Raw genomic sequence first — 7973 nt, forward strand, 5'->3', positions numbered from 1 at the left:
TTCTCCAGTGAAACCACTGGTAGTTTCGAACTGCTGACCTTGAGGTTGGTATAGAAACTTTCAATATTGCAATCTGGGGTTTGAATTTTTTCAGTTGTTTCAGTTTGAATAATATTGAACATGTTCTTCTCTTTTGTCATTCTATCTCCAGGTCTTTGCACATTTCATTATAACACTTGACTTTGTCTTCTTGAGTTACCCTTTAAAAATTTCCATTCAGCTCATTCACTTCCTCATTTTGTTCAGTTGCTTTAGCTTCCTTGCATTCAAGAACAAGTTTCAGAGTATCTTCTGATATCCATTTCAGTCTTTCCCATCAGGATTGTTTAATTTTAGTATAGGTTAATAATCGTGGCAGCTTATTTTTAAGAGGTTTTTTTGGCATTACATTCCTGGACCTACTTTTACTTTCATTTTCTTTGTCTCCTATCTTGTTTAACTTTGCTTCTAGTATCAGCTGTTTCTCCTTAATATATTCGATTGCTGGCTAGTAAGTTCTGAGTTTGTACAGTGGCTAAATTGTTCCAAGTCCTCTAGGTCTTTTTTCAGGCCCTCTTTTCACATACACTGTTGGATTAAGTAAAACCTTCTAAGTATCATCCACTATTCTCAAATTGGCCTGCCAAGATTTCCCATGTATACCTGCTGTGTGTTTTGAGGTTCTGCTGTTTTTAGTCCACCAGCTTCTTCACTGCTTTCTTCTGCTTGTTCCTGAACTGACATTGATAAGATGTACATTTTTTGGTAATTGGTGGCTTTTCCCTGCTTCATATCATCTACAGACCTTGTCACTTAGTTTTACAGTTCATGTGATCCATGACTTATAGATTCAGTTATCTAGTTATTCTAAGGAAGTTTAAAAAGGGGAAGATGAATATTTCCAAAACTTATGTTGCCTTGTCACCTCCAAAGATCCCTTTTCACTTCCATTTGGGAATAAATTATTAGAATATCTTCATAAACTTCTCTGCTAGAAGGACTAACTTATCATGGCTATTTTGATTTAGTTTGAACATAACATCCATCCGGATTTGGCTTGAAGTAAAATGTTGTTTGTAGACAAGGCCACAATTTTCCAGTCCATTTATTCTAGGAGGAGCCTACATTGGCTGAATTTTAAATTATTTTGGAACTGTATATTAAGATCCTTTAGTCCCCAAGTGCTGTATGTCTATTGCTGACACTTAATACATGTTGAATTGTTTAGCTTTGAGCCCTTGGGTTTTGAGCCTCATTATTTAAAATTTCAGGATAAATTTGAGATTTATTTAAGCTGGGAGTTTGGTTTTACTACAAGTTATTTTTTAATATTGTTGTTGTTAGGTGTCATTGAGCCAGTTCCTATTCATAGTGACCCTATGGAAAAAGAGAAAAGAATGAAACTGCCCAGTTCTGCGCCATCCTCACAATTGTTATCATACTCGTGCCCTTTCCTGCTGCCACCATGTCAATCCATTTACTTGGTGGTCTTCTTGTTTTTTGTGACCTTCCAGTTTTCCAAGCATGATGTCTCTTGGGATTGGCCCATCCTGATAATATGTCCAAAGTGTGAGAGACGAAGTCTCGCCATTCTGTGTTCTAAGGAGCATTCTGGCTGTACTTCTTCCAAAACAGATTTGTTTGTTATTCTGGCAATACATGGTACTTTTAATATTTTTCCAATACCATAATTCAAATGCATTGATTCTTCTATGGTCTTGTTTATTCATTATCTGACTATATTTTGAATATACATAGAGGTAAATGAATACCGTAACTCTCATACAATATACATATTAACTTTATAGGATATCAGAGTTGACAACATCTGTACAGATCCTCTAGCTAAGGATTTCTCTCTTGGCACTGCTCACAATTGGGGTCCATAATTCTGTATTTAGAAGCACTGGTAATGCAGTGGTTAAGCACTTGGTTGGTAGTTTGTACACACCAGTCATTCCAAGGGAGAAAGACTTGATGATATGTTCCCACTGAGATTACAGCCTAGGCATATGCCTGTGTCTACTGGGTTGGGCGCTGGCTTTTTCAAAATCGAATAAAGAAAAATTTACTCTCACTAAAATGAGTACAGATTGGATTTCTTAAGCATTTGTCGGTATCAAACGTTTCTCACAAATTTGGGGCCCATCCATGATTTTCCGCCCATTTGGAGCAGGAGTCCTGGTGGGAAAGGAGACACATCCTGCCTTAGTCTCAGTGGCCTACTCTGCAAGAGTGATCCCTCTCAGTGAGAGCCAGAAAAAGACCTTAGAGTGCTAAAAAAGAGAATTAGTGAGAGAGACGTGAAGGACTGGAACAGACTAACCGCAGCAACCAAGCAATCTTGTGCATAAGCCATGGTGGGAAAATTGGTCTGTAAGTATCCCCCTAATGGTTAGGCATTTTCAGGGGTCATGTGGGTGACTGAGGAGCATCTTAGATTTGAAGTGTGTGTGAAGTCCCAATCTGATTGGAGATGGACAAAGCGAAATCTCAGAGCTAGGTACAATAAATCTCTAGGACAGGGAGGTTGAGGGGAACTCAGACACCAAGGGGAACTCAGGAGAACTCAGACACCAAGACCAATAGAAAATGGGGGATGGAATTCTAGGCCTTGGAAAGAAGAGAGCAGGGAAGAGGACAGTCCTTTGGGGAGAATGTTGAAAGCTAGGGGGACCGGGGGGTTCCTTATGATGGCCCAGCAAGGAACCCTTGATGAATCTCAAAGTAGGACCCAAAGAGGATGAAATGACTTTCCTAATTGACATTGGGGCCACCCAATTCTCCTTGACCAGATCTCAGAGCTGGGGGCGAATTTTTTGGGAAGGAACCTAATTGTAAGATTGGGGTTAGGATTAGAGAGGTGGAGGGGCCGATGAGGGTAAATATGAGATTTCCGACTGAAAAAGAGGAAGGAAATATAGACCCTCGGGTATAGTTTTAAAAAGGAAAAGGCTGGAAATTCGACCCTTGCGGGTGGAACTAAAGGAACAAAAACAAAAAACAACCAAGGCAGGTGGTCTGTAAAAGACAATAACTTATTCCCATAGAAGAGGTGGAGGGGACCTGCAGCCAGTAATAAAAGGCCTAGTGATTATTATTTTTGTGTGTGTAGTAGTTTTGAAATATAATTCTTAATATAAATGTAGATATACACTATCTGAACTTATAATGCAAAATTCTTAGTTTGCACATGCAAGGTGCAAACTTAAATGTGAGTGGGGCACTGAAAAGTTGTTTTGTTCTAATATCTTTGATATTCTTTCTGCAGTTTAATCCATTTAAAAGGTGGTTAAAGATTCGTTTGGCTGCTATTATAGTAATTTTTAAAATTCTACATTGTCCAAGACTTTATTTGTGTGTGTGTGTGTGTGTGTGTTTATATGTATTAATGTTTCAGATCTTCTGAGAACATGATACTATTTTCAAAGATATTTGGTGTACCAATACTCTTTCTGAATTGAAAACATTTTTTTTTTTTGGTTAAAATATGGACCACCCAGTATGTATGCGTTTTGTCTTGTTTAGAGGAAGAAAAGGATATTGTGCTGTAGATGTGAGTATTGATAGAGTTCCAGTTCATTTGTCAAGGCTATAATGTTAAAGTATGTTTAATTGACATTCCTGTTTGAGAAGTTTTTAAGGGAAGTACTGTATTCATGCATAAAGGTGATAGAGCCAATAATGTTTCTTTTAGTTTGAGGAAACAGACAGAGTGTAGTAAATACTGTTATGAGAATGTGTTATCCCTGAAATGTGTTATCCCTGAACAGCTTCATGTGATCTCTCTCAGAATTTTTGAAGCATAAGGGTCGAATGGCATTAACTGCTAACGGGGTGCCATGCCACCATAAATAGGGTCCCCTACCTGGGAAGGATCACAGACCTACCCACCATGGAAACTAGAGATCAATTACTGCGAAACTACATGCTGGCCCTTTCTGCTTTGCTAACGCTCAGGTTAAAATGACTCTTGATCCAAACCCTTCCCTTCAAATTTATTGTTCATTGCTTCTGAAAGGGAGACTTGGTGCTGATCAAGACCTGGAAGGAGGACAGACTCCTGCCGGATGGAGAGGGCCCTGACCAGGTGCGGTTGACCATTGAGACAGCCGTCTGGGCCACAGAGAAGGGGTGGACTCAAATATATTCAAGTAAAGGGACCAGTGAAGAGGGACTCTTCCCAAGGGAAAAGTAGTTACCAGTGGGAAGCACATTCCTCATTCAGGGAGCCTCTCAAAGTAACCCTGAAAAGAGTCTGAGAGGCTGCCTTGCCATATGTTTGTCAGATGTGGTGAGTTTGGTTATCATGGAGGAGGTGCAAAGGGCTTTTGCCTACAACCAGTTGGTCAGGTTGATGGTAAATGTTGCCATGGAATCATTCCCTCCAAATTTTTTATTTTTATTTTAATTATAGCCTAAAAAACCCTATAGAGGTTCTTCTACTTTCTCCTACAGGGTTGCAATGAGTTAAAATTGACTCAAATGCATCATGTTTAATAATTTGATATAGGAGACAGTTCTGTGCCTCGTATGATAATTAATAATATTCTTGATCTTTACCTACTATATGTCAGTAGTGCCCACTAGTTGTGACAAACAAAAATGTCCCCATGGGGGTTACCCTTAGTTTAAAACCATTGATACTGTAGTTCTTTAACTTTATAGTTGAGAAACAGGCACAAGTAAAAATTATGAAAAAACTGTATAGACTAGACTCTCGTGAAGGAAGTGATTAGAAAGCATGAATAATTATAACTGATTATATGTTATCTTTTGAAATTGAATGTTTTAAAAAGAGTTTGAAAATCAAGATAAAGACTTCTTAAAATCACAAAATTATGATTTATATGCTCTAAACTGTAAATACTTATTGCAAGAAGAAAAAGTGTTCAGTTTGGGCTCTTGTGATAAAGACTAAAAAACTCCTTAGGCATGTCTTTGAACATTGGGGTAAATTGGAAAATAGTTGTTTAGATAATAGGATCCTGTGGTTTTGTTGATTTCTAGTAAGATAATTATTTTGAAATTGCCTTCTTGTTTGGAATTTTCCTTGACAGAGTTGTCCAGAATGGGGAAAAAAAAATACTGGTCAGTATATACCATCACTATAGAATGCTGGGAAAGCAGCCAAACTGATGAAAGAACACAGTGCTATCATCATCTTTTCAAGTAGTGGGACAAATTCTAAGTCTGATTTGGTAATAATGACTATTTCTGTCAGCATCTACTGTAAATTTATGACAATGTACTTTTTTCTAGCTCCATTTGTTAAATGTGTAAGCTCTTTTGTTTTGTTCTCTTCATGCCTCTTTATTAAGTTTTGAAAAAGATTACACCGATTCTGATTTATTTTCAAGTAATCTGACAACTTCCTTTGCTCCTTTGCTAGATGGCTGAAGAGGAACCTGCAGTCCACAAAGGCTATCCAGTCTGTCATCCAGAAGCTGTCTGTGTTCGGACCCATCCAGTCGTTCATGTATTGCAGCCGACAGAGTGCTGTCATGGTATTTAAAGACATGACCTCAGCGTGCAATGCCATGAATGCCTTAAAGAGCAGGAGCCCAAACAAACGGGTTCAGTCGAAGTTCCTGGCAACAGCGACTCATGTCAAAAGATGTAAGGTTCCTATACAAATCCTTAAAGCTTAGTCTACATAATTCTTTCTCCCATCAGGTTAAGTACAATTGTCATAAGAGATATGTTAGCACTGAATAAGACACAATGGAAGTTTATTTAGTTCAAGCATTGGAGATCAGAGTTGTATCACACCACTTTCTTTGATGTGCTTGACTTGGTCCTAACAGTTATTACAGTTTTGTTTTCTTAGATAAGAAGTTCATGACCACATTTGCACATTCATTTGACTGCCATCTGCCCTGGAAGGCACTGCTTTCTTCAGAATTAATAGCATGTAGTTTTTTTTTCTCAACATTTCTGATAAGATTCTCATAGCATTTGAAGGGAGCATTGAATATGCTTTTAACCTGGTCCAAACTTCTTTCTGAAAAGTATTGTCAGAAAAAACTTCATTAACAAGTCCTTGAGCATAAACTTCTCTTGCTGTTAACGTCTTTCCAAAGATGAGCATCTAAGCTGCCTTGCCTGAGCCCATTATCTTTGGAAACATGTAAGAGAACAGCCTTCTGGATTTTGGACCAGGTGACTGAAAGGAGTATGAAATGTTGCCCTGTCAGAAGTAGACACGATAGCAAAAAACCCAAGAAGGGTGATGGAGAGCCCCACAGCTGGGCCATTAACCACTGCAACAGAACACTTACGGATATTGATACAACAGTCTACAAAATTCCTCAGTAAAATGGTACTACTTTTGGCTTCTCCTCCATTTCACCGGGGAGAACATCAGTGAAGTTGTTCAAATCATTTCCACTACAGAAATAGTTACCAATTCCTGTAAACACAGTGATGGCTGAGTCATCTTGCCTGCAGCTTCGAGCGCATGCGATTTTGTGATACATCTGAGTAGTGATTGCATTTTTTTTTTGTTGTTGGGACGGTTGAACGTGATCTTTGTGATGCTGTCTTCGGAGATTACCACAAGAGTTTCGTACCCAGACTGTTTGCTGTCTGCACCAGACTTCCCTTGGCTGGAGAATTCGGAGGAACTCAATCTGGCCACAAAATTCACATATTTCTACCTGGCAGTTCTCTTGGGCAGGCTCCCGAGGGCATTCCATGAGTCCCATTTGGCCTTTTTGATCATAGCGAATATACTTGTGTTGGCGTATTACAAGGTCCTTCAGTAACCTGTTTATATAGTGCGTAGAGTTGTAGTTTCACTTCATTTGCTGGGTCTTTCTTCAAGAGTTTCACCAGATTCATCGCAGTCTCAGAGTCCTTCTAACTGGCTCCCATTGCTGCTCTGTTCCTGTGCAGCTGAAGTACTGGAAAGCATACGACCTGAAGAAGACTTAGGCCTGGCTTGGGTCGCCAGCTCGGCGTCAGTATCATCGCCGTCGCAGCCATGACAAGCCGGGAGAGGGGGAAGGTGTATGAGCTCTTTTTAAATAAGAAAATAAATAAATATGCATCGTTTCCCTTCCAGTACATGAAAAAATAAATAAATAAATAATAAATAAAAACAGACAAGAAACAAAAAGAAGAAAGCAATTTCTGTCCACCTCCCCCCACCCCCCCAGTGAAAATTCCCCCTTCTCTCCCAACCCTGCTAACCATCAGAGAAAGTTAGTTACAGAATGAAAATCTCCCGACATTTTGCAGTAGTGGTCTCATACAGTATCTGTCCGTTTGCGATAGACTAATTTCACTAAGCATAATGTCCTCTGTTATGTGGTGTTTTGCAGATTCTTCGTTATTCTTCCATATTGCATAATATTCCACTGTGTGTATACCAAAGCTTGTTCAACCATTCCTTGGCTCATAGGCATCTAGTCTCTCTCCATCTTTTTGCTATTGTGAATGCTGCAATGAACATGGGTATATATATATATATCTTAATACAAATATATGTCCATGTTCATTGCAGTATATATATCTATATATCTATATATATCTTAATACAAATATATGTCCATGTTCATTGCAGTATATATATATTTGTATTAAGACTTATTTCTTAAGCAGAGAGATTGCTAGGTCATACGATATGGTGCTGTAGGATAAGTACTGGACTGAAAGGTTGGTTTGAAGCACAAGGCCAGTTGTTCAAATCCATCAGCCGCTTCTTTGAAACCCTATAGAGTGTTGCTATGAATCAGAACCAACTCAATGGCACTTAAAAAATAACCCAAAAACAATGGCATTTCTATTTCAAACCTTCTTAGAAAGTGCCATATTGTTTTGCACAGTGATTGCACCATTTTACAGTCCTATCAGCAATGTAAGGTAGGTCCCGTATTCTCCATATTTTCTCCAATATTTTTTGTTTTCTGTGTTTTTGTTTTTGTGTTTAACTTCACAATTAATACTGAGGTGAGATGATAGTTCATTGTGTGGATCTGCATCTCTCTAAT

The 7973-nt window shown here is 38.6% G+C and overlaps 1 pseudogene; it reads right to left on the minus strand.

Moving 5' to 3' along the window:
* Nucleotides 1-5789: 5789 nt before the first annotated feature.
* Nucleotides 5790-6900, minus strand: LOC102820793 (annotated as a pseudogene).
* Between the last annotated feature and the right edge of the window lie 1073 nt (nucleotides 6901-7973).

The sequence above is a fragment of the Chrysochloris asiatica genome, unplaced genomic scaffold, assembly GCF_000296735.1.
Source record: "Chrysochloris asiatica unplaced genomic scaffold, ChrAsi1.0 scaffold00109, whole genome shotgun sequence".
Lineage (NCBI taxonomy): Eukaryota > Metazoa > Chordata > Mammalia > Afrosoricida > Chrysochloridae > Chrysochloris > Chrysochloris asiatica.